Source organism: Marmota marmota, unplaced genomic scaffold (assembly GCF_001458135.2).
Source record: "Marmota marmota marmota unplaced genomic scaffold, marMar, whole genome shotgun sequence".
NCBI classification, from domain to species: domain Eukaryota; kingdom Metazoa; phylum Chordata; class Mammalia; order Rodentia; family Sciuridae; genus Marmota; species Marmota marmota.
Window position 1 is genome coordinate 51,727,174 of NW_026000174.1, and position 27,895 is coordinate 51,755,068.

The following is a 27,895-nucleotide window of genomic DNA, read 5'->3' on the forward strand; positions in this document are numbered from 1 at the left end:
AAAGATTACAGAACAAAAGTTTCATATGCTTATTTTGGGTCTGTTTTGTATTGTATAATTTTGCATAAGAATTTCCTCCTGATGGTGGAATGTGATGGACATCATTATACAAAGTACATGTATGAAGACTTGAATTGGGTGTCAACATACTTTATATACAAACAGAGATATGAAAAAATTGTGGTATATATGTGTACTAAGAATTGTAATGCGGGGCTGGAGATGTGGTTCAAGCAGTAGTGCGCTCGCCTGCCTGGCATGCGCGCTGGGCTGGGTTCGATCCTCAGCACCGCATACAAATAAAGATGTTGTGTCTGCCGAAAACTAGAAAATAAATATTAAAAAATTTTAAAAAAGAATTGTAATGCAAAAAAAAACCAAAGTAAATGTATAAAGGCATAAGTTGGTGTGAACATACTTTATATACAGAGATATGAAAACTTGTGCTGTATATATGTAATAAGAATTGTAATACATTCCACTGCTGTTAATGGAATGTAGTTCCTCAGCAACTGACAAGACCCTGTCTCTAAAAATCAATTTAAAAAAAAAAGAAAAAAGAATTTCTTCCTGGATAAGTTTTACCCTTGCTTATGATATATATTCTATAAAGAAGTTTTAAATATGAAAAAAAACTTCATATTTTTTGTCGTATTTTTATGTCATTAGATTATCATACTTAATTTACATAAATTTATATTAAAAAGAAAATTCAATATTATAATAAATGGAAAATGACAAGCACATGCCATAAACATAGGGATGCCATAAAGTATTTATGCATACTATGAATATGCCAAAATGAAACCCACCATTCTATATAAGCCATGTGCAGCAATAAAAATATGTTTAATACAAAAAGTTGTCTATAACACATCAAGAGTTTAATAACGTCTACTCACTACAATGATATAAGGTGACTCTAAAAGACTTTTCATCTTGCTTCTGACATTTCTTCTCCCTCCATCTTCTGTTTTGCTCCAGTTGAGTTAACCAAAACTAAACAATTTTCATATACTTTTTCTCTGTCCTACCCATGGAACATTCTATTGTAACAATCTTCACAGTAACTCAAGAGAACTGTATTTTGTTAGAGTGGAACAGTATGTAAAACTCCCTGCAGAATTTTTTTTTCTTGTTGAACACTTATTAGTTTTTACTGCTCAACTTTAGTGAATGCACTTATTATTGAATGCACAATATTATTTTCAGCCAATATTCCTGGGAAAAAATTCATATCTACAGTTCCATTTCTAAACATTTGAAAAAAACAATATGTAGCAAATATAATGCATAGTAACAGTTATGAGTTACATTCCAAATTTAATTGACTGACACTCAGAATCCTGGGTAGATCTTTTGAAAAGCACTCTATCAACAAAGAGGATGTGTTTCTCAATATGCTGGTGCTCAGAGAGGCATCTGAGTATCATATACAATGCAGGCCATTTTCTGCCATCACAAACTTTTCTGGAATAAATTTCCATCATACATTTTATGTTAAGCATTTGTTTTTGCCTAGTTTTGTTTAATGACTCCCCCTCAACACACACAAAAAAAATGTAGAGGAAGTATCAAGTGAAAGATAAAAAACAATTTCTGTAGAAGAAAAGATGATGCCTAAAAAGGAATTTTGGAAAGTGATATTATTTTAAGTATTTTATATTCTACAATATAGTTTGGGGCTTAAATTGAGGTAATTTATTTTTTTTAGTTTCATTTTTGGTAAGTGATTATGGTGTTGATGTGTAATGTATTAAAATTTTCTTATTTAAATATGGAAAAAATAGCCTCCATTTGCTATTTGCAAACTGAATGGACTATTTATGACAGTAATCTGGTATCTACCTACCAGACTACACATTTACCTCTCATCTATTCATCTCATCTTTACAGAAATAATCACGTGTCTCATAACCCAGAACATATAAGTTACAGTTTAACTGAGCATGGAGGTGCCTGCCTAAAGTCCCAGTGAATCCAGAAACTGAGGCAGGAGGATTGCAAATCTAAGCTCAGCCTCAGTGACTATAGTAAGACCCTCAGCAACTGACAAGACCCTGTCTCTAAAAAATAAATAAGAAGGACAGAGGTTATATCTCAGTGGTAAAGTGTCCCTGGGTTCAATAGACTGTTTAAAAAATTGAGAACATAAAAATAAAACTCCTGGAAAGAATAAAATAAATATAAATACTGTTCAAACATGAAGACTGCATCAATTGTACATCAGAGTTTCCCAATTAGAAAATTAACTGTGTAATAAAGCACAATTTTGTCAGTTTCAGGGGAAGAAAAATGAGATTTCAAATACTAAATTTTATTTACTCACATTTTTGTGGTGCAGGTGATCAAAGCTGGGGCCTCATACATGCTAGACTCAGCTATACTCCCAGCCCCAAATACTAAATTTTAATTGCTGTGTTTCATATGGGACATAGTTTACAAAAATATAGATATGATGCATATATGTCTTTGACTGCAAATATCCACAAAATAATAGGAAGGGCAATATTAAATCATTCTGCCAAAATGTCAATTTAACAAGAGTTTAAGATAATTTGGAGTCATTTGAAAAATGATAGAATGCAAATGAAGGAAATAATGTATTATCTGAATTCAAAAAATTAGAGAGGATTTTATTCTCTTTTTTTCCTTCTTTCCCTTTTCCTTTCTTCTTCCGTCTTTTCCTCTCTACATCCCTCTTTCTTTCCTTCCTCTTGCTTTCCTTGCTTCTTTCTTTCCTCTCTCCTCCTCAACCTCATCTTCATCTGTATCTGTAATTAACATTATTGCTCAAAACTAAGTTTTTGGTAGACATTTGTCATAAGATAACAGGAATGTAAACACTTTGATGAGAACAAAATAAGCAGATATCCCATGTTGGTGGCTAGGGTGAAGAGCTACGTTTAGGAAGTTCAACATTATTGGCATTTAATTTAATTGTGTTTTCCTACACGTTTTTCACTCTCATGTCTTTATCTTGTCCAGTCTTGACACTTAAAGAGCAATCAGCAAATATTTTTTAATTGACTAAATACAAAAGAACCACTCTGTCATGGATGGAGAATGGTACATGAAACCTTCTTGGCTCTTTATTATTTGAGCTAACATTCAGTTGATGATAGTGTTAAAAAAAAAAGAGAAAATCAGCCTTTCTGGTAGCTAAGGCCAACCAGGGAGAGCATAAAACATAGTAAAGGAAATGGTACAAAGCCTTGTTCACCTACAAGCCACCATTACACCCAGAGACACATCATGTACATTTTATACCTGAAGTTTTTATAAGCCTTCTTTTGCCTTTGAGTGTGAAGACAATTATACATGATTCATATCCCTCTTATTAGCATCAAATTTTTTCTATGTTCTATAAAATTGGCTTCTAGTTACTATTTGGGAGAATTACACACACACATACACACACACACAGTGCCTAGCATACCCAATATGTGCAGCAACCCAGTAGTTGCTATTGCTTTTTTGTAAATCTTCTAAAATCCCTTCACAGAAGTAACAAGAAACATCATCCCAAAGTTGTAGTCTATGAAATCTAAATAATTTTTAGCCAAAAAGCCAATTTGTTGTTGGAAACACAATATCCCAAACGAGTATATCACAGCTAATTTTTTTTTCTCATGCAAGTTGAGGTTGTGTATTGTTATGAACTGAATGTTTGAGTCCCTCCGAAATGCATTTATCAAATCCTCTCTCTCTCTCTATCTCTCTCTCTCTCCCCCTTGTCTCCCTTCCCACCCCTACACAGACCACCCCATTGTGACAGTATTAGGAGGTGGTATCCATAAAAGGAAACTAGGTTATGAGGGTCATCTGCAAACCCAGAAGCAGGCCTTCACCAGGCACCAGATCCGCTGGCACCTGATCTCAAACTTCAGACTCCTGAACTGTGAGAAATATTGCTTGAGCCACCTTGTCCATGGTGTTTTGTTACAGCCGCCACTCTAGTGGGTTTTCCAGATAAGGTAAACAAATATAAAACCATCCATAAAGAATTAATTCATCATAGTTTTAAAAGTTGAATCTGTCTTATATTTTGCCTGAGTGGAATCAGAATTGTGCCAGGCTATTGTATGTGCCAGGCTATTGAATTGTGCCATGGTTAGAGACTGGCATCTGCAGAACTGGAGCCAAAGGGAAAAAGCTACTCTGAGGCTATAAAGTAGCCAAAGATGGGAAGATGAGACAATTTCATATTCCTATGAGGTAGCTGGCTTCCAAGTGCCAGGAAACAACACCAATACACACACACGCACACATGCACACACATCCATCTGCAGTATTTAGAATTAGGATGGGACAGGACATAAGAAAAATGTAAGTGAAGAACAAATGATAGAAGTACAGAAAATGTGACCAGAATATGAATAATTTCTGCCCTTGTGTTCCTCTGGCTTATTTAGGGCTTGTAATCAGTTTTGGCAGCACATTTAACCAAAATAAACCAAAGTAAAAGATTTCTTTAATATACTTGATATCAAACCTCTCTAAACATTTGACCCTCTATCCTGGAACTAGGGCAGTTCTTCTTCTTTCCATTTATCTGAGTGGTATAAAAGCTCTAACAGAGGGAACGGTGAGAACAGAGTCACTTTCTTTCCTACAAAATACCTTTTGGAGACATCCCCGTTGTGTGGTCCTCACTCCACTGATTGTTCCTCCTTTGCTTCTCCCTACTCCCATATGGTTCCTTTTCTAGAGGCAAACACTGGGCTGTGGACAAATAACCATCTGGATTCAGACCAAAAGAAGGATGAATCACTGCAGGCCTTGCCTACTGTGCTCTGCCTCTCCCCCCACCCCCCTCTCTCTCCTTTCTATTTCCTCCAACCTGAGCTCTTAAACTGTAACTGAAATGGAAAGAAGAGACAGAGGCCACTGGTGATTTTATATTTCATAATTCTTGTAACCCTGGCCAGGCTCTTCTCGGCCCTTCTGATTATCCCAGCCCAGGAGCTCTATGAATCAAACATCACTTGCTCTCAGTGGGATCCCTGAGGGCTACCCGTGGCTAAGCCCTTTGCTTTCCAAGCAGCAAACACAAAGGAATGCCACAGAAGGTGAAGGCTCTTTGTGACCAACCTGTCGCCTTTCCCCACAAAGTACTGCTTCAAAGAAGTAGTTCAGAGGGGAGGCTGTCAAGGGTAACTGGATTTGTTCAAAGAAACAAAGCCACATGTTTGTTCCTTTCATGTTTTCCAGGGGCACTGCAAAATATTTGCATTTGTGGTGGAGGAAAATACCTTACAAACAAACAAAGAGTTCCATATTCTTCAAGTGTTATATACATACAAATGTTATTGTATGGAGGTTATAATCCCCTACCTGATGAAGAAAAATGGTTTGGCATAATTTTGATATTTTGATAGATGGAAAAAAGGAACCTCAGGGAGGTTAAATATTGGATCATGTCAACATGTCTCTCAGGAGGGAGGGTAGGACTAGATCCCCCAGAGGCAGCATATTTTACTGTACCATACTGCAGACATTGCCAATAAGAAATTTGGAATTTCTCTGTATGGTTGTATGACCATGTGTTTTTCTTGATTGGAATTCACTCCATTTCCATTTTCATTATATGAAATAAAATTGACGATCAAAAAGGAAGTAAACAGTAACAGAATTAATTTTTTCCCCTAGTCTTTCTCTGTAATCATGCAGCAACTACCTTTTCTTCTTTCACAAGAATGAATAAAAATTTGAAAACAAAAAAGAAATTAAAATTTATATTTATCTAGGTAGTCACTAAAAAAAAGAATGAATAAAAGATCATTTGCCATACTCCAATTAAGATCAAATTATCAAGAAAAACATTCTCCAAGCATGAGGAAGAGTCTAACTCAGGACACCCCGTGTACAAATATCATTTAAAAAATGTGTGTCTGAATAGGATGGCTTTCTCATCTTGAGGAGCATATCTACCCTCCTGTCCAACTCTGGGGACTATTTAAATTGCTAATAAACAAGGAACTACCTCTTCTCCAAACAGACAGGTTTCAGGTAACTATTCTTACCAAACATTTAGGAAAGAGATGTTCAGATCAGTTATTATATTGTAGGAATCTGAAAATTAACCTCAAACAGACAAATGCATGCTGCATGGTCTTCAGAATCACCAGATCCAGAGTTCCAGTAGACAATGAACTTGGACAAGATGCTACATATCTGCCACTTTCCTCTCCAAATCTGCTTTCTGTACTTCTCTATCCCATTCCCTGCCTAGGAGGCTGCTCACATGGATGGCTCAAAAGGTTCTTCAAATCTCTACTTTGGTACAGGTTGTCAACCAAGAAGCATCAGTAAGACATCAGAGTAGAGAAAGAGCTGCTGTTTCTCTCGGCTCTTCAGGCTTAGTGGTAAAAAGAACAGGATCTTATGTGACAGCCCCTAGATAATTTAACTCCTTCTTCGTGTCTTTAGAAATAGCCCTTGTGCTAAATTCTCCTTAATTTAACCTGATTTCCATGTGTCATGCTTTCTGTGGGCATTCTAATATACACCAAGTTACTTGCTCAAAACTTATGTCTTATTTAAAAGAAAGGAGGAAATAATATTTACTTTGTATAATTCTGATAATAAGCACAATTTCTAAAACAAGAACATCAAAAGAGAACATAAAGATTGGAGGAAATGTTTGCCAGTTACTCTTCTGACCGAGAATTAATACCCAGAAAATATACAGAACTTAAAAAACTTAACACCAAAAAAAAAAAAAATCATCCAATTGATAAGTGGGCCAATGAACTAAACAGATATTTTAAAAACGAAGAAATACAAATGGACAAAAATATATGAAAAAATGTTCAACATCCCTAGAAATCAGGTAAATGCAAACTACACTGAGATTTTATCTCACCCAGTTAGAATGTCAATCATCAAGAATATAAACAATAATAAATGCTGGTGATGATATGTGGAGAAAGATTCACTTACACATTATTGGTGGGACTGCAAATTAATACAATCACTATGGAAATCAGTATAGAACTTTCTCAAAAGACTGGGAATTTAACTACCATATTACCCAGCTATTTCATTCCTTGGTATTTATCCAAAAGAACTGAAATCAGCAAACTATAGCAATATCTACATTCCAATGTCTATAGCAGCACAATTCACAGTAATCAAGTTATTGCCAGCCCAGATGTCAGTCAATAGATGAATGGATAAAGCAAATGTGGTCTATATACACAATGGAGTTCTACTCAACCATTAAGTATGAAATTATATCATTTGCTGGTGAATGGATCAAACCGAAGAACATCATCCTAAGCGAAATGAATCAGACTTAGAAAGTCAAGATTTGATATTTTCTCATGTGCAGAATCTAGAGAAAAATAAGGAATAAAAAATGAGGGTTCTCACAAAAAATAGAAAGGAGAACAGTAGAGTAGGGGAAGGGGAAAACAGGAAGAAGGAGGGACTATGGAATGAAACTAACTATGAAACTGAATTATGCTAAGTCCATGTAAAAATAAATCATAAAGAATCCTACTTTATTTATAATGTTCCAATTGAAAATAAACAAATTAATAGAAGGGAGACCATTGGAGCAAAGGAGGGGGATCAGGGGTAGGGAGGAGGGGAGGGAAAGAGAAAGTATTGGGGAATAAAATAGAGCAAATGATGTTATATGCATATATGAATAAGTTACCATCAAACCCACTATTATATGCAATTATAATGCACTAATAAAAACTTTTTAAAAATAAGGAAGCAAAATTTCCAGTCCATAAATAAAACATTGACAAGGACTAATTATGTATCAGGCAATTAACTAGACTCTAGAAGTACAGCAGTGAATAATAATGACAAGTTATATATTGCTATGTAAAAAACTGCATCTAAGATTGTACAGCTTAAAACAACCAGTTTATTTACTTGTGCATCAGTAGATCCTCAATCTGGGTTGGATACAGCTGGGCAGTGTTTTAGCTGGTCCTCCCCAGAGTTATTGAAGCGGTTAACACCCAGCTGGGGCTGGGCTGAGGCTGGATAGTCTAGGATGGTCTGATTCCCACACTGCCCCTCTCCATTGGTCACTCCTCTTCAATGAAGGTAGGCTTGGTTTCTGCTCTGAGTTCCAATAAAATGGGAGCAGAAGTGATAAGGCATATTGAGATCTACAATCAGAACTATGAAAATGTTACCTGTACTATACTCCTTTAGGCAGAGAAATCAGGCCAACCTAGATCTGGAAGATATATATATATATATGACTCCATCTTAGAAGCAACAGTGAATTCATATTGTTTAAGCCAATTCACCCATGTTTGGAATACCATAGAATTTTTTTTGCACATCAATCATTGTCACATCACATCAATTTTGTTTTTATGGATCTTTTCCCCCCACTGAGAAATCATCTCTTAAAGGAAAGAGGGGTTTTGTTGTTGTTGTTGTTGTTGCTGGTTTTTGTTGTTTCATGGTTTGCTCTCCATCAGTTCCTGGCCCAACAAAGGTGTCCTTTCTATGTTGAAGGGGATTAGAGTTCATTTTAAGTTTGCTGTTAGCTTGATATCTAATTTACAAAGGTCTCTACTGCAATATGTCCATAATGACTATTGGGCTAGAGATATTCAGTTCTTCACTTGTAGTCAATCAGTTCATTCCATTAACCACAAAACCAATCTAGAAGAGCTGCTCTAAGAAATTAAACCCTACCTCTTCTTATTAAAAAAGAAATTCCTAGAACCTGTTCAGTCTTCAAGGAGGTTATTCACATTCACATGTGCTTTTATAATGAAGAAAAAAATAAATGTTTTTCCTTAATTAATCCCACATAGTTGAGTCTGTCGCTGCTAAATGCACGCTGTACCACCTCAGTGGTTGAATGAGAATAAAGAGAACTCTGAGTTCCTCATCTACCATATTAATAAGGGTGAAGGTTGAATTTCTTAAAAGGAAACTAATCAGAGTATTTCAAACAGAATGTTTAATATTAGAGCTCTGAATTGCTTCCCATGAAGTCATTTGGATTTGAGGATAGATGCCAGTCTAAGAAAAAGTTCTTTGTTGGACATTGAGAGCCAATAAAATGTTCCTCTTAATTTTCACTTTGTCAAATCTCTCCATTATAAAGTATATCAACTGTAAACAACAGGGTAAAATAGGTCTTCAATGAAGTAATAAAGACACAATAATGTTAATTGTTCATCCAAAAATTCATTCATGAATTCTTGAATTCATTCATTCCTTCCTTGAAATAACCTATTAGGGAGAAAAAGAGAATAAATTTACTTAAAAAAAATAAAATATAACTCACTTTTCTTAAAACTACTAGGTAGATCCATTGAACTCCTTTGTAATTCTCAGATATAGTGTTAGATCCTAGTGATGCTATTTTTCCTGTGTCTTATTAGATTTTCCTATTTTATCATTTTAGTAATTATTTCATCATTATTCACCTTGATCATCAATTTTTCTTAATTATGTGATGAAAGGTCAAATTCTTGTTGGAATTGACTGGCAAGGAGGTTCAATAATGAATAATTCCTTGATACTGATCATCTTTCATCTATCTTAATGACAGCCCATCCTTCAAGACATTTAAAAAGACCACAGTTTTTAAAAGTGTATTTTTAGCTTTCAATAAACACAGCTGATAATATTTTATTTTTTTTCCAGTAACAGTAAAGAAAATTTATATGGGAAAATGTATCACAGATACTAGGTAAATCAGATGAATGCAAAGAAACAGCAGCACTATGAAGTCTAATTAAAATAATAAAGTTGATAGCATAAGAGAAATTTTGGACTATAAGCCTTCATATGACAATATTCTAGATAAATCTTTCAAACTCAAGAATCAGTAAGAAATATATTTCTAAAGATATAAAAGGATGACAGTCATTCTCATTCAGCATGGTAATATTTCAACAAGATCCATTCTCGTTCAAAGGCCATGTGACTGCATTCTCATATCTTTCATGATGTTTATGTGCCAAAAATATACTTAATACAAAGTGGCTTGCTTGTTAAAAATTCTAACAATGTTATTCTGCACTAATCTGTTATTCTTTTTTGTTGTTATTCTTATCTCTGTAAATTATGTATAAAATAACTTTAAAATACGAAGATTGTGAAGGGCACAGTGTGCTCAATTGGTCGATGAAAATGAATATTTTTTTCCTTCCAATTTAAGCCATTTTTAAAATTTGTTTTGTGTTCTTCTGTAACTATTTTTTCTTGCCAGATGTAGAGTCAAGTCACTCTGTTTGTAACACCTTGAATAGTTCTATCACTGCATAAACTTAATTTGCTTTTCGTCTTGATTTTTGTAATTGCTTAATTTTTTATTTTGCTGTACAAGATATGGGTTAAACATTTCTGTCCCCCCGCAAAAAAAAATGTAAGTTCTTGGGAGACATGCAGAGGCTAGTTGTTACACATTGAACACTGAGGGCAGACATTTGCTCATGCTAAGTACTCAGAGGCACATCCTCACATCATGATCCACAGAAACCTGGTAGAGAATAAGGAGGCCCAATCTGTATGTTCTACTGACACATGTTTCATTTTATTTTTCCAGACCAAAAAACCCTAAACCTAAATATCTCTCACTTGTAGTACAACAGTCTAATATTCTGGACAAAGTCATGTTCTCTGGATAAAATGAGTTGGGAAATAATTAGCTAGTGTGGGGACTTCAACTATAGTCCTCTCTACCAGTTAGTTTCAAGAACACTTCCATTTATACCATCTTTTTGTATTCCATAAACATTTATTGAGTAGCTATTAGGTACCAGTTACTATTAAGGTATTTGAAATATAGCGGTGAGTAAGAGCTTCTCTTAAGCAGTTTTTATTCTCACTGTAAATATGGACATAAAACAAGTAAATATAATAAATAAGCAAAATAAATGCAGATAATTATCCTTGCTGTGCAAACAATACATTATATGATCAAGGAAGTCCTCTCTGAGAGAATAACTTTTGAACTGATATCTGAATAACATGAAGGAGACTGCAATACTGTGGAAGGCAGAATAACAACTCAAAAAAAAAAAAAAAAGATGTTCACAGTCTCAGCCCCAAAAACTTTAAATATGTTACGATTCATGGCAAAATGGAATTCGCAAGTGTAATTCAGGTTAAGATCCTCAAGATGGGTGATGATCCTGGATGATTCATGTGGACCCAGTTTATTCTAGTCCTTAAAAGTGAAAGAGGAAATTAGAAGAGTAGGTGAGACAGATGCCATGAGAGAAGAACTGGACCCACAAATACGGGCTTTGATAGTGGGGGAAAGGGACAGAAAGATAAGAATTGCAGTGGTCCCTAGAATCTGAGAATAAATTCAAGATAAAATACAACAAGAAAATGAGGATATCTATTTTATAACAGCAAAGAACTGAAATCTACCAACAATAGTAATGAGCTCTCCTCTCTAGACTCTAGAAAGGAATCCAGCCTTACTAACAACCTGCACTTGACTTCTGACCCTACAGAACTGGAAGATAATAAATATGGGGCTCCTCTAAGTCACAAAGCCCATAGTAATTTATTATGGCAGCAATAGAAAGCTATTACACAGGTAAGAGCAGCGTACATTCCAAACTGCAGGAATAATAATGCAAAAGTCCCAGGGAGGAGCAACAGGGCTGAGGTGGATAGTTACAATCAGACTGAATTTTTGCAATATGTAGGTACTCCCCAGAACTTTTAGAGGTATTTACAGATGGAAACTTGATGAAGAAATCTAATGTACCACAGTCAATTGAGTTTTGACTAGTACATTAGAGGAAAGAAGAATCATCATGCCAACTTTTGCAATCCATATATTTGAGTCTTATCGGGAATCTCGTATACCTGGAATCACAGAGAACCTTTCAGACACATTTGCCATGTGTCAAGCACCAGACCAATAATAAGAAACCCATCAAAAGAGGTAATTTGTGTAAACATTTCCTAAAAGGATACGAATGAAGGCATCCCTCCCACTTCATAGCACCATGGGTGCATGAGCCCTGGTAGGGCAGGCACCTAACAATAAATGAGGGGAGGACATGGGACGGGATGACTCTACTGGGTTAGAAGAGGGCTGTTTATGATCCTGAAAGAGTTTTTTTTTCCTTCTTCTTCTTTTTTTTATTGCAAGAAGGGGAACAGGCTTTCTCAGGAAAGATGCCATTAGCTTTTCCATAGAGGACACTGATCCAGGCAATTTAACCACCTTTCAGAAGTAATCTCTCTGCTTTTCTGTTTTACTGTGTTTCATTTCAACTCTTCTCTTTTTCTCTAAATTGCCTCACCAACTACAAAGTCTCAGGAAAAGGGGAAAATGGTTTCTGTCTATGTGCTGCCCCTTTGCTGCTTTTACAAACTGTAAACTTCACACCAACTGCTGGGAAATGGTCAAAGTGAAAAGCGGTTTGCAAGTGGGAAGCATCCCTGCTGTCATTAATAGGTGGCAAAGACAGAAGGGACCATTTAGGGTATACGAGGAGGGAAAAAGAAGATAGTTGTGGACACCACTGTAGACAGAGCTGTGATATGTAGATAAAACTGGAGGGGGCAATGCTGCATGGAATTCCCAAGGTAAAGACCACCTGGGACAGCATAAGGACCCGGGTGTAGTGATACCTGGTTGTGAATGCTGCCACTGCCACTTTTTAATTGTATGACATCAAAAATTAATGATACACATTGCGTCTTAGATTTGGTCTCCTAAACTTTATTGGGGCACTTAAGGCTGCACTCAGCAAATAATAGCAGATGCTACTATTTCAGATATGTATTTTTAAAGGATGATAAGTTCTAAAGGACTTTTAAATACTTTTCTATAGCCAGGAAGTAGGAACAAGTACCTCTGTTTGGAGGAGATATATCATAGACTTAACAAATATCAAACACAATTATTAAAGCATGTGATGGTCCCTACTTAAAAACCCTGCAATCGAATCCACTTAGCTGGCAGATAAGGAAACAGGTCCAAAATATTTTGTGATTTGTTCATATTCACATAGCAAATAAGGGACAAGGAAGGTATTTGATGATAATCTTGTCTTACTCTAATTCCATGACTTTATTTGCATGCTGGATTTGAAATAATTGCCTTCTAAAGTTCATAAAAATCATGGACATACTCCTACTTACCATCATTTCACATTGCATTTTGTGTCAACTCAAATTACAATGTTTAGTGGAGAATTAACTCTGGCTCTCTCCTATTTCTCTCAATTGTCCAAGTTTCTACATCAAATGCTACAGTGGATCACCTGAGTCACCAATCTAAGTGGGATATTTAGATTACAATAATATCAGTATTCATAGAGAAAAACAAGATATGTCACTATTTTGATATTACAGAGTAGCTGCAGCCAACCCACAGATAATTTAAATGTTTCCCCTACACAATATATTAAAACCTGTGAATTTGACTATCTCCTCCAGTTTTTTTTGTAGTACCCTCATTCCAATTCCTCAGCTCAGTTTATCCACATATGTATTTCGTCTGGATGGCTACTGTAGATTTTATGTTATGACACCTAGTGTATATGTGTATAGGTTTCTCTAATAGAAAAATGAGATCTTCCAGAAAAGCTTTAGGTTTAGGTATTTCAGTTAAATTAACAAGAAGCTCTTCTGTAATTAGAAAGAGTTTAAGTTTCTGGATTTAAGTAAAGAGAGCTTTCAGGGAACGATGATTACATTAATGTATCATGCTGACTAGGCAATAGTACCTTGTTATTCAAACACTAATCTGGGTGTTACTGTGAATGTGTTTCCTATATGTGAATTAAAACTTGCAGTCAGTTGACTTTAAGTAAAGGAGATCCATTCAGTTATGTGTATGATTCCTCATACAATCAGTTGGAAGGCCTTTAGAGCAAAACTCAGGTTTCCCTGAGGAAAAAGAACTCTTCTACCTCATGACTACAGCAGCACCTTCTTTGTAAGTCTCCATTAAATAAATTTTACATACTCACACAAACACAAACCAGTGTGATATAGTTCTCTTCTTGAGATTTTTGCCTGATACAGCAATATATCAAAACATTTGTGCATGGTCATGGAGACATTGCTAAATGTTTAAGGTACGGTAAACCCTACTGCTATAACAGATGGACCTCAAATCTTTATAGCTTAACCCATTAGAAGATTGTTTCACATTCATATAATGAAAATCATTAGTTAGATGTGTGAGGAATAAACAGAACTTAACAGAAGCTTAGACACTATTCACAACTTTTAAGATATGTTGGACATCAACGTTCAGTCAGCAGATCAGGGAAGAAATACAATGGACAATCCTGTGAAAGGCTTCATGGACCAGGACTGCTTCTCTTCCATTGGCTAGAACTTAGTCACATGGCCACACCTAAGTGCAAGGAATCATGGGAGAGCTGTTTCCCAAGAGAAGCTGAAACTATAGCCCTTATCTATTTCATAAAATCAGCATCAAAAGGTGTATCTTGGAAAATGGGTTCTGTTAGGACAACACTGTTAAAAAGTTTTTGGACTAACTTTTTTGGTTTTGTGGTCTCAATACCAGAATGAAAATAGAAAATTTTTAAAAAAAGAAGAATGAGATGGCAAAGAAAGCAAAGTCAGAGAGGCAGGAGACAATTTAAAACAGCAATTAGAGTCTAATTAAATCCAAAGTTTGGTATCGTTATCAGAAGTGAGGACATGGCTAATTATGCAGAAAGCAAGTTTCAGTTCAGGTTATGGTCATTCAATAAGGGAATCTTTTCTTCCCAGCAGAAAACACTAATTTTGAAAACCACTTAAAAGATTCTCAATAATGGATATAATGTATGTGTGTGCATTTTAATCTCTTTATCCATATTGTCCATGTGGTATTTAGTCTTTGTACTTAAATCAACAGTAATTGTTTGTGGTAGCATGAGAAACTTTTGCCTCATTGATTTTCCATAGTACTGAAATGTCACATTAGCTCAAGGTGAAAAGCTAATAGGATGTGAATAATGCTAATAATAATCAAAATGATAATAGAAAGAATCATACACCTGAATGTACATCAAAATCCTCTATCTCACATCAGGGTTCTGGTGACATTTCAACCTTTAGGAGAAGAGAGAGGAAATGATTTGCTAACACTACTCTCCTTGAATCTCACTACCATCTTGGCTTCATATTTTGAAGTGAATGATAATTTCAGAATGTATGAATGAGGACCAAGAACTTTATGTGTGGTCCTACCTCAGTTTTTGTTTCCAAGTACAGTTCATTAGTGCTTTGTCTCCTTGCTCCTGTCTCCGAAACATTCCCCATATTTTTAAAGGTAGGAACTTCTCAAAATTGACATTTGGAATATGTAATATGAATAGGGTCATTGAGTAAATGCACTCAAGCTGGATAAAATATAGAATCCCAGGGAGAAAAGTTATCACCCAGACACGTCTGAACATTCACTGAGAATCTGAAATGTTTGCCCAAGGACATCAGCTTCTGCTTTTGGTATTTTAAAAATAAAACTAAAAGATTGTCAAACCCTCTGTGCTCACAATAAGCAACTCATATCTTACTTCACTTTTTAGGCATTCTAATTTCCCCTGCTAATAATTGAAGATTCCTACTTATAAACAAGTGAATCTATTATTACGGTAAGTTGCTTCTGAATACAACCCCTCATAGATTCTGTTTCTTCCCATGGTGAGGCACTCCTATGGAATCCTAAAGTTCTATTTTATAGCATTTTCATACTATGACTATTAAATGAATTTTTATATTGTTTTAATGTCTGTCTTCTCCTCTAGAGTCTGCGACAGGAATCTTCCTTTTGTCAACCAGTTCTGTGTCCCCAGAGCCCAAAGGGGCTAGAAACAAACTGGTACTCAATCAATGGATGTTCCGTCATTCTTTCCTATGTAAGGGCTTGCAAAAGTTCTGCTGTCCAGATTTTATCAAACCTTGGTATTCCACTCTAGAATCTCTGTAACTCCATACCTCCAACCCATCTTTCTCTGGTACCCATCCAATTCATCTTCATAACTTAACAATATTTTTGCTCGTTCAGGTCAACCCTGACTTCTTCAACTCTTCACCCACACCACTCATTACTACCTTTTACTCTCACTCATGCCATTAGATTTACTATTAGCCTGATTAGGAAAATCTGGAAATGCTCCCAAATTTTCCAACTGCTTCTATTGATTCCAACTATTCTGAAAGATCCCTAGATTTTGCATGGAAACAAACATATGTTTTTATAATGTTTATAAACAAAAAATAGTATAACCTATCAAGGATTAACTACAAAATCAACCCAAGATGCATCACATGTAATACATTAAATGAAAAAATAAAATACCAAATCAAGCCAAAGTTTGATGCTGAATAAAAATAAAGAATCTAAACATATATTAAGTAACAGGGTTAGAATTTTTTCTTAGCCACATTTTAAACATATGAAATTAAATTCTAATCAAAATAAAGAGTTCTAAATAAATTAACTAATACCCTACTCCTCGAGGGACGTATACTCTTAATTTTTTCAGGTTTTATAACTAATTTTAATTGTAAATATATATTAAACAAGCTAATATTTGATTATTATTTTCCAACAAGGAGATGCATAAAGTTTTCATTATCAAAAAAATTAACAAATTGCTTTCATTTTTGTACACATATTTTAGTCTCTTGTGAGCTTATTCATCGTGGATCAGTCTTTCTGAACCAACCCAAACTCAGATGCATTGACAAGATTGTGGATTTGCAAAACTGAGGGTCTCTAGTAGGACTTTTGTAAGACTACTACTTCTAAAATAATATCAGCCCACTAGATTTCTTGAAGGTCAACCAGGCAACTTTTCCTGGATATACCCCAACATCTCAACCTCTACCTTTTCCTTCTTATAGAGTCATTTAAGATGCGTCATCTACACGGAGTTTTGGGGGTTTTATTTGCTTGTTTGTGACTGACTCTAGCCGATATGGCATGCCACTTTATTTTGTGGCCATCATAAATTTAGACTAGAGCATTGTTTATATATACCAACAAAAGAGTACATGTTGGTTATCTGCTGCCATGCAAAATGATAATGCTTCTTAGGACTATGTAAGCCTAACAAGGTATCATCATTAATCAGAAATCCTCTTTTCCATTACCATGTACTACAATCACCATGATTTATCATCTCTCCAGATATTAAAAAAATGAATGTGTTTTCTCCATTGGAGATGATTTTGAAATTCTGAAATCACTTCTACTGTACAGTGAACTCTTTAAGGGAGACTCCAAACCTCAGGCATAGCTCTGCAGGGCTCAATGGACTCCAGCAATACATTTGGTAGTGGTATGAAGCAGAGAAGCAGAACAAACAGCATACTCATTACTAATGGAAGAAAACAATCATATATACCAATTATCCAATAGTACTCAGATATTCAAATATATGTGAGATGATTACCTATCATATACTGAAAATTGCTTTCTTTCTACAAATGTTTCCTCTCCCCAGAACATTTCCAGCAAGTGCCTGGAGCTCACAACGATCATTTACCAAATACAATATTATTTGAAACTGTTCTTAAAGTCCTAGCCAGCCAGGGTTGAATATGATGGGTTTTTGAGCTCTATGTTTTCCATTGCAATGAAGAAACAAGAGGGTTTCATGTGTTATCAAGTTCTGGTCCAAGTTTGGAAACTCTTAATTGAATAGCTCTGATCAAGTGGTATATAGTAACAATGAAAAGGGAATTGCATTCTGTTTTATCTTTTAAGATCTTTTTCCTTTCACTCTATCTCTTCCTCTGACTAGCTGTGAACCTTAAGCCAATAGTTTGTTCTCTCCAGTTCCTCTGAGCTTCTGTTTTCTTATCTTTTAAATAGAAACGATTCCATCTATTTGATCTATCTTAAATCATATTGAATAGTTTTTGCTATGAATGTTCTAAAACAATAAAGACCACAGAAGTTTCAGTTCTTACCAATTTATATCCTTTAAATGTAAACACAGAACTAAGAACCCGAAAACTGATGAAAAAGACCTTGTTGAATTGAGCGTTGAATTAATTTTTGTTTCATCTTTTTCTTCTTTAGCCCTAAGTAGAGGTGAAAATATTATAGTGAGAAAATGAAAGAAAAATCACAGAGGCAGGAAAAAGGATCCACTATAATCTAAAGAAAATGAATTTAGACCATGTGTTAGAACTGCTCCTGGGTCCAGTTCTGCTCCATGGCTCTTTGGCCTCATTTTTCTATACTTCCAAATACATATTTCTTACTACTTTGGTGAAGTTGCCATGTGAGAAACTTAGGTTATTTATTTAAACTCTAGAGTAGGAGCAGGGAATGGAAGGCCAAGGGAAATCTCATTTTTCAAGGAGAAAAGAAAAGATGATATAGAAGATAGAAGACAAATTAGCTATCAGTAGCACCATTCATTTACAAAAGTCTTCAGTATTCACAAGCAGCATAATCTCCAAAACCACCTGCAAGGTGAGTAGAATTACTTTTCCTTAAGGAAAAGGAAATTAAAGCTCAGAAAGTTTTAGACTCACCCAAGGACATGCAGAGCTAATAAACGGTGGCCTTGGATAGAATAATTCTTATTCCAGTGCTCTTAAATGAATGGCAATCTGAATCCTTAAACTAGGCCATTTTTAAAGATAAAACGAATCCAGGGGAAAAAGACGGTTAGTTCATTAGGCAATTTTTCCAAAGTTAAAAGAAATTGTGTGTGTGTGTGTGTGTGTGTGTGCAAATTTAAACAGATAAGCAAGAGCAGGAATACATTTTCATTTCAGAAGCAATCAGACTATCACTTAAATTGGAAAGTTTACAAATATCTATGCTTAAAAACAGGAGAGTAAACCACAAAAGTTACAGTTTAAGTTAATAATCAAGACTGTGGCCTGGGTTCAGACTTGCTGAGTTTGAACCTTACCTCTTTAATTTACAACTGTATGACTATCAATTTATTTAATCCCTTTGCATCTCAGTTTCCCTTGCATATAGTTAGAAAAAAACATTTGTGACTACTTCATAGGTTCCTAGTGAGTATTAAAATAACACAACACATAGAAGTTCCCTAAGACAGCGAGTATCACATATTAAGCACTCAAAACACAGGCACGCATACTCGTAAAGAAGAGGGTTAAAGGCCATCAAAATTTTCTGATACAGGAGGACAGCTCTGTTCAGCATGTATCAGAACTCTAGGCAGCCAGGTAATGAAAGAGTTATTTCTTGCTGGACCAAATGAAAGAGAAAAAGATCAGTTTATTGATTGATTGTGTTTGCTTTGTTTTACAAACTGCTGAGGAGCTATTCTTTGCTTATCCACCAAAAATTGTTTGAAATACTCATTTTATTTTCATTCATTATTAATCAAATTATTTTTTCTCCTCAACTTTTGGCTTTTGAGTCTCCCATTGGTCCACAAAGTGGCTAGGAATAAATGGACTAAAACAGAAAGTTTAGTCTTTTATAGAATTCTCTAAAGGACCTCTCTTAACTCAGACTTTAATTGAGAGTATAATTTATCTTATGATCATTACCATTATTTGGCAGAAGTACAGTTATTTTACAACTTACAATGGTAATTACATACAAGTTTTCATCATCTCCATTATTATTTTATAGCAGTATGATTATTTTACACCTTACAATGATAATTTTTTTCAACAAATATGTAAGGACAGATGAACAAGTTTTAGTCACTTTTTTTTAAAGAGAGAGAGAGAATTTTTTAATATTTATTTTTTAGTTTTCGATGGACACAACATCTTTTTTTTTAATGTGGTGCTGAGGATCGAACCCAGCGCCCCATGCATGCCAGGTGATTGCGTTACCGCTTAAGCCACATGCCCAGCCCAAGTTTTAGTCACTTTTATAATCTAAAGGGAATGACCCTCTAGTGACAGAGTTTTAGTCTTTGTAATAAGAAATGGAACAGAGAACTGTGGAATACAATATCAATGGCAGATTTGATTTATTTGTTTATTCATAATACAAACTTATTATTGTTTTATTTCTACTTTCTGCAAATTACCTGGGCAGAGAGTAGAGAGAGAAAGCCATTAATTGTATGTCAGTCTTTCTGATAAACCTCACTTCCAAGCCTTTCTCTTCTCACGTGAAGTAGTGTCATTTTGGTTAGTTATTTAGTCAGCTCTAAATATCATTACTATCTTCTATACTCCGTCCCAAATCATCTACTGCCAGACGTGTAGGAAGACTTTCCAGAATAAGAGTGTATGTGTGTGTGTGTGTGTGTGTGTGTGTGTGTGTAAGGGAGGTAGCAATACAGGAAATGCTCTACCTTGCTGGACAATGTCAGCTTTGAGGGTGACTACCCGGGCTCACTGACAAACTTATTGATTCTCTGTCCTCATCCCCCACACCCCCATCTCCTGCCAGTTTCTCATCTGGCATTAATTATCTGATGACCCCTCTAAAATGCTGCTATAAACTTGGATGTATATTTGGTTCATTGGGAGTCCATGACATCTTCTCTCTGAGTACTTCTACAGCAAGATGATCAGGAAGAAATGGTTCATCTGTCTCTGCAAATTACAAGGAATAGGCCACCTCATTTTCTGTCTAATTTTGTTAGCTCTGGTATACCCATCTGCTCATTTAAGTGGCTTTCAGTATATTTTAAGCTCTGTCTCCTTATACAATGTCCTTTGTACCCACAGAAAACTTCTATATGCCAAGTAGAGGGAATACAGGCTGAATGAGATTCCTTTTCCCTAATTTATCCCTCTCTCTCTCTCTCTTTCATGCCCTGATCATCACTCATTCTACCAAGTCAGTGTCTCAGAAACTTTTAGACTTGGTGTAAGTTTCCTTTACAACTGAGATACAGGTCATATCACCTCTTCCACCTTGTTGAACACTTGTCATTTGTACAATGAGATGAATGCACACAAAATGTTGTTTTCCCTAAGAAATTATTTACTTATTAACTGTCTGCTATTTTTTTAAACCTTTTGGCTAGTGTGATAAGCTGAATGGATATGCCCTTCTAAAATCACTATGTTGAAATTCTAACTCCTAATGTGATAGCCTCGGTAGCTGGGTGCCCTAGGGAGTAATTAGTTCATGCAGGATGGAACCACCATTGGAGTTATGAGAACAGCCATATGCAATCCAGGAAGCAGTTTCTCAATGGACATCAGAAATGCCAATGGCATGGACTTTCCAGGCCGTTTTTTGGGGGTCCATGGCCAGCATCTCATTGGGGGTTCTTCTTGCACAGGAGGGTATAAGCCACCCTAAAACTAAAAATCTCAAATAATTAGTGAATAACAAAACATAAATACTCAGAAATATATTTACAATAGGCAAAGTTACTGATACATCTAGTCCACATGGGTTCTGAAACTAGACAAAGAAAAGATGGCCCCGGTGGTTTATTTAAGGAGGTACATTAAAGGCAGGGATAAGGTTTCAAGGGCAGAGTCTTGCTTTATGATGTCTTTTAGTCAGCATATTGATTGACATCTTGGCAAGTCACATCCATCTCAGCTGCTGTGTGGGATCTTTGGCAGAGCTCGAGGGGGAAGTTCACCTGTATCAGCTGGTTAATCTCTGTGGGGGGCCGGGGTGCCACAGGAAGTTCCCAGTGCCAGACTTATCCCCTCATGAGGCTACTATGTGCAACAGTCCACACACAGCCCATGGACAGCTTGTGAAAATTCTAAAATAAATTTCTGTTGCTTAATCCACCTGGTTTATGCAATTTGTTATAATGGTATAATCTACTCCCCTCACCTCACCGAAACAATCTGTAACCTAAACAAAAAGAATATGTACTGACCAACTAGAATAACAATAATAAAAAGGCACCACTTTAAAGTTAACTGTAGTTGATTTAGAAATCCCAACAGGGTCTCTACCCATTGCTTCAAGACCATATACATGGAGAATGGAATAGGTTAAGGGAACTTCATGAAGAGAGAAAGAATGAGAAAAAGCAAAGTTTCGTGAAAATCCAACACAGCAATGGTCAAAGGAAAAAGGTAGGTGAAACTGAGGATCTTATATAGAACCAAAAGAGAAATGAGGCTCCTCAAATCCACACTACCACCATCAACAACCATAAAAGAAACTGACCACAAGAGAGGGCACAAATGAGGGGATAAGGAGTTCCTGAACTAAGACTGAATGGAGAGGGTTTCAAGATGGCGGAATAGAGAAGGTCACTTTTCAGGCTGCTCCATGATGTAAAACCAAGAAAGCAGACAGACAGTTTTTCAGCAAGTTGTTGTTATTATTTGTCTCCCCCTAAGCTGTGAGGTACTGGAAACCTTCAGGGACACTATAAGTCTATAGGGTAGACATTCTACTCCCTCAGATCCATCCTGCTAGATGTAGACATACAAATAATATGAAAAAGCAAGGGAAAAAGCACCCCAAATAAACCAAGATACTCCAGTAACAGAATCTAAGGACATGACGGTGGAAAAAAATGTCAGAGAAGGAATTTAGAATTCACATAGTCAAACTGATCTATGAAGTAAAGGACGATGTAAGGAATAAAATCAGAATAAAAATATTATTAAGTGAAATATTACTTCATTAAAGAAATAGAGATTCTGGTTTAAATTAAGAATTCAATAGAAATCATCATCTACACACTAGATTGCTTGAAAGACAAAGTTTCAGGAAATGAAAACAAAATATATAATCTTGAAAACTAGGTTGTCCATGTAGAAAAGATGTTAAGACATCATGAACAGAACTTTCAAGAAATACAGAATAACCTGAAAAGACCAAATTGAAGATTTATTGGGATAAATGAAGGCTAGCAGATACAAACCAAAGAAATACACAATCTTTTCAATGAAATAATATCAGAAAATTTTTCAAAGCTAAAGAATGAAATGGAAAATTAAATAAAGAAAGCTTATAGGACCCCAAATATACAAAATTACAACAGACCCACACCAATGCAAATTATTATGAAAATGCCTAGCTCAGAGAATATAGATGAAATTTTTTTAAAGGCTGCTAGAGAAGGAAATCAATCCAGATCTCAGCCAGTTTCTCAATCCAGACCCTCAGAGCTGGGAGTTCTTGGAATAATGTATACCGAGCTCTGAAAGAAAATGAATGTCAGCCGAGAATACTGTACCCAGCAAAATTAAGCTTCAGAATTGACGATGATGTAAAACATTCCATGATAAATTAAAGTTGAAAGAATTCATACTGAGAAAGCCTGCATTACAAACTATTCTCAATAAAATATTTCATGAAGAAGAAATGAAAAGTAAAATTGAAAAACAGCAAAGAGAGGAACTACACTAGAAGAATAGTCAAAGGAGAAACTAATTCAAAAGAAATGACAGGAAACAAATGTCATTTCTCAATAATAATATTTAATGTAAATGGCCTAAATGCATCTATCAAGAGACATAGACTGGAGATTGGATTTAAAAATAAGCTGTCTTCAAGAGACTCACCTCTTAGATAAAGAATCCACAGACTGACTGTAAAAGGATGGGAAAAAACATATCACTAGCTTGGATCATGTAAACAAGCAGGGGTTTCTATCCTTATATCAGATAAAGTGGACTTCAAGCCAAAGTTAATCAGAAGGAATAAAGAAGGACATTTCATACTGCTTAAGGGAACTATACATCAACAGGACATAACAATCATAAATATTTATTCCCCAGACAATGGAGCATCTATGTACATCAAACAAACCTTTCTCAATTTCAAGAATCAAATAGATCACAACACAATAATACTGCATGACTTTAACATTCTTCTGTCACCACTGGATAGATCCTTCAACCAAAAACTAAATAAAGAAGCTATAGAACTAAAAAACACAATTGATAATTTAGACTTAATAGACATAGAATATTATATCCATCAATGACTGAACATATTTTCTTCTCAGCATCACACAGATTCTTCTTTAATATAGACCATGTATGCAAGCTATCACATATGTTGGCATACATTTGTAATATCACCTTAATGTATTTTTAGCATCTGTAGGATTGTTTTGCTAGCTGCCTTCCCATTGACATTGATTGCTTTTGTGTTCTTCATTTTTATCTTGATTAGAATTGTTTAATTTTTATCAACTTTTAGCTGTATTATTTATTTTCTATTCCATGTATTTTTGCTCCTACTCTTAATTTTTCCTTCCTACTACCTAATTTGAAAATAATTTGATTCTTAATCTAATTTCTTTCTGATGCAAGTACTTTGGGTTATAAATGTTCATATGAGTACTGTTTCATCCCAGAAATTCTGACATTTTAAGCTTAGTTCAAAGAACTTTTTATTCACTTTTCTTGTGCTTTCTTCTTTAACCTGTGAGATATTTATAAGTGTGCCATTTAATTTTGAAGTACTTGAGATATGGTGGTAGGGTTCTATATATCTTAAGGTGATTGGTTTCTAATGTAATAATGTTAGAGTCTGTAAACAAGTCAGGATGGCGCCTGGCATTTTGCCAGGGGAATGTTAGAGTTCGTAAANCCCCCCCGGTTATTTTGCTGTAGCCGGACTGCGGCATAATAAATCATGCAAGAAACACAGTCAGCATGATTTTAATGTTTAAAAATGTAACAGACATGCTTTTTATACTGATTGTATTTGGCTACACGCATGTCAAAACTTGTCAAAATTGATCAACTTGCATACTTCAAATATGTGCATTTTATTGTACTTCAATTTTACCTCAATAGAGCTATGGGGGAAAAAAAACTGAATGGAAATGGCAAAGGAGTCTGACCCTATTCACAAAAACTACAGACATAACAATAGAAAATACAAATAAAACCACATTAGTGAAATTTCTTTCTTTCCTTCCTGTGCCCCCACCCAAATTTTGAAGCTACAAAAACTATAACACTACACTTAAAATGAATCAAAAATTCTCAAACATTTGGAAATGTGAGGACAAACACTGAGTCAGAAATACATTGACAACATCGAATGCTGGCAAGAATGTGAAGCAACAGGAACTTCCATTCACGGCTGGAAGAACACAAAATAGTACAGCCGCTTTGGAAGACAGGTTTGGCAGCTTTCTCCAAAGCCAAAGATAGACTTATGAGTAAAAACTCATACTCCTATGTATATATCTAAATGAACTGAAAACTGATGTCCACATAGAAATTTTATTCACAATTGTCAATTACAGAGTAAAAGGAACTAAAAAGAAATAACAACCAAATGTAATGTGGGATCCTAGAGAAGGCTGTGGACTGGAAAATGGATCTCAGTGGAAAACAAGTAAAATACAAAGACATTTTTAATTTAGTTAATAGTGTTACACAAAGTTAATTTCCTGATATTGGTCATTTTACTCAAGTTGTAAAAAGATATGAATATTTTTTGGCAGCCAACATTTATTTTATTTATAATTTTCTTGTTCTAGAAAAGATTTAAAGTGGTTCCAAAAAAAAAAAAAAGACTCTTAAGTTAAAATCAAATAGATACAGAAAATTAAGACAGAAGTAAAATGATGCCAGAAAAACAATAAAATAAAGCAGGGGTGAGATCAGTACACATGACACATGAACAGTGGCAGCTGAGACTCAAAATACCCTCGAGTATCAGTAGAGTTTCATGACAAAATACAATTAGAAAAAGCAATTTTAGAATGCCTAATTGAGGAGATCTAAGCATCACCTCTAGAGGTGTGGCTTGATTTAACAACAGACTTTAAAGTACCTGGGATGGGGTTTAAAATCAGGGACCCATGAAGGCCCTGAGGGTCTCCAAATTATTTAATATTTTCAAAGAGCCTTCTAACCCCCCCCCCCAAAAAAAAAGATTAGAAGTTACTCTCAGTGGGTGGGTGGCTACCTATCCTTCACTTGCTCCCCCATAAAACTTGTGTTTTAGTCAGCTTTTTTGCTGCTATAACTATAGGACCCAACCAGCAAAACTGTAGAGTAGGAAAAGTTAATTTGAGGGCTTATGGTTCAGAGATCTCAGTCCATAGAAGGCCAGCTCCATTCCTCGGGGCTCAAAGAGAGGTTGAGCATCATGGCAGGAGAGGGTGACAGAGGGAAGCAGCTTACATCATGATGATCTGGAAGCAGATACTCCACTCTTCAGATACAAAATATGTACCCCCTAGCCATGCCCTAGTTCCCACCTTTGCAGCCACAGGCCACCACTTATATTAATCCCATCAGGGATTGATTCACTGATTGGTTTAAGACTCTTAAAACCCAATCATTTCTCCTCTGAACCTTCCTGAATTGTCTCACATGTGATCTTTTGGGGGATACTTCACATCCAAACCACAACAACTTGCTTGCAACACAAGTCTTGATCGGCACTGAGTTTCAGCAAGTTGTAGTGGCCCTCCAACAGACACACAAATGCAGAGCTCTGTGCATAGTGCAGCAGTGTGAGATGACATGCACTCTGTGGGGGTCATGCTGGGGTGGCTGCATTTGAAGTTGAGATCACAAGGAGGAAATCTGGAAGCCATCAGCATGCATGCATTAAATAACTCTAGGTAGCAAGAGGGCAAGACACTATCTCAAATAAAAACATAGTTCCCATCCATATCCCCAGCCTAGACCACTGAGGTACCAATTATCGGAAGAACAAGTGAATGCTCAAGAATGGGACACTAATTCATTCATTCAGTCACCAAATACATCTTGATTGCTCTGCTGCCTTCCTGTTTTGTGGCAGTAAAATGCCCCTTCTTCATGTTCTGGCGCGTGCAGTCATCACTGTATCTGATTTCTGAGTCATGTTGCAGTTAGTTGGCCCTAACATTTTGCTCAAAATCCTCATTTTGAGTACAAGCATAATAATTATTTTTTCAGATCAATATGAGGAGTAATGTGCAATTAAAAACAAAACCAAACTTGTTCGACACAATCACAGAAATGTGACCAATTGTCTGTTCCTCTCCCCTAAGGTCTTCCTTTTTACTATGTTACTAAAGGGAAGATTCAAAGTTACCTGCAGAAGCTCATGCCTGTAATGCCAGCAACTCAGGAGGCTGTGGTAAGAGGATCCCAAGTTCAAGGTCAGCCTTGGCAATTTATGGACCCAAGTTCAAGGCCAGCCTTGGCAATTTATGGACTGTGTTTCAAAATAAAAAATAAAAGCCAGGCACTATGGTAAACATGCCTATAATCCCAGCAACCAATGCTGGAGGCTGAGGCAGGAGGATAACCAAATTTTAGGCCAACCTCAGCAACTTAGTGTTTCTTTCTCAAACTAACAAATAAAATGGACAGGGAATGTAGCTTAATGGTAAACTGCCCCAAGTTCAATTCCCAGTTTAATTCCCAAATTAATAATAATGATAATTAATTAATTAAATTTAAAGAGGCCTGGGGTGTAGCTCAGTGTTAGGGCACTTACCTAGTGTACATGACACCCCTGGGTTTGCTCTCTGGTACTATAATAAACACTAAAATATAGAAACATGTAGTAGAAAAAAATATTTGCCCAGAATCTCGTGGAGGATTCTAAAATGCACAAGAGGATAAGGCCCTACCCTATAGAAGTCAAGGTGCTAATTTGACATTAGTGTGAGGAAGGGCTTATTTTCTGATGACCACATATAGGATTATTTCAACAATCATTAGAAACCCATGGGTAGCTCGATTGATTGGATGATTAATTTCTTTAGCTAGTTATTGTAAAGTACATATAATGTGTAAATACTTAGGGTAGATTTTCAACCTTCTGGAGCAAACTTCTCTGGGGAAAGGTAAGAAATATTTGTTACTTTGTTTAGTAAATCCCATGCAGGTGACATTCAATCCTGGCCTGGCTCTGGGAATGCAAAGAATCCCTTCTGCTTCTTTCATGGTCAAGCATTAGCAGAGTTTTTCCATCCCCTACTCAAGCATGTCCTTAGTCAAGAAGCCACTAGTAAAGCCCCGAGGACTTCTACCTTTCACGCTCTTGGATAAGAGGGGCCTTCCCTTGTCTGAACTGAGGACCTTGGCTCAAGGT